This window comes from Camelus dromedarius, chromosome 29 (assembly GCF_036321535.1).
Source record: "Camelus dromedarius isolate mCamDro1 chromosome 29, mCamDro1.pat, whole genome shotgun sequence".
NCBI classification, from domain to species: Eukaryota; Metazoa; Chordata; class Mammalia; order Artiodactyla; family Camelidae; genus Camelus; species Camelus dromedarius.
Window position 1 is genome coordinate 22,740,674 of NC_087464.1, and position 877 is coordinate 22,741,550.

Below are 877 nucleotides of genomic sequence, written 5' to 3' on the forward strand. Positions count from 1 at the left end.
TGATGCTACCTCCTTGAAGTGGGGCTGGACGAGGCAGCCCAAGACAGCGCTGCAAGGACTCCAGTGTCACAGCCTCTAGGTGCTCTTAATTAAATCAACAACCACAACAAGCCACATCACTCAGCAGAAGTAGAATTTGGGTTACTTCCCCAGCATTTTCGATTTGAACGTAAGCCATAACTCAAAAGCAGCAGAGGCACTGCTAGGGGCAAGCTTAATATTAGCTTCCCAAGAGAATGCAGTGATATTTTGGTCCACTAGCAACAGATAAAAAAAAGAAGAAGATAAGACTTAGAGAAAATCAAAAGAGCAGCTAAAAGTTATAGCTGGCTCTCTAGGAGAATTTTTAAGTGGCCCCAACTAGAAGAGTTTAAAACATGAGTTTTAGCTTAGAAAATTTATGATCTACAAAAAATGTAAATCTACCAATCAAGATCTGATTTCCTATCCTATTGTAGTATAGAAGATGCTTAATTTAAATAAATAAAATCACATTCACTAGATGGATAGATAGGTAGGTAGGTGGATAGGGACACGGAGACAGAGATATAGACACATATGTAACTAAAAAATACTTAGATTTTTTGAATCCTTGTCAATTCGTGATGTGACTTGCATACCTGCACATCTTGTACCCCAGCAAGTCCAGGACAGTGTCTGTGTCCTCACTTCCTCATCTAGACTGTGAACTCCTTGAGGACAAGTCCCTTTGGTTGTGGTCCCAGCCCAACAGAGTTTGGCACATAAGCAGAAATAGATACATATCCACTTTGCAATTTAACAAGTTAGTCTTTGTTTCATCAGCACACAGCACGAGACCTGGTCTCAGCCAAAGCTTAGTATGTGTTAGGAGAAAAGGAGGGGAGGACCTGACCAC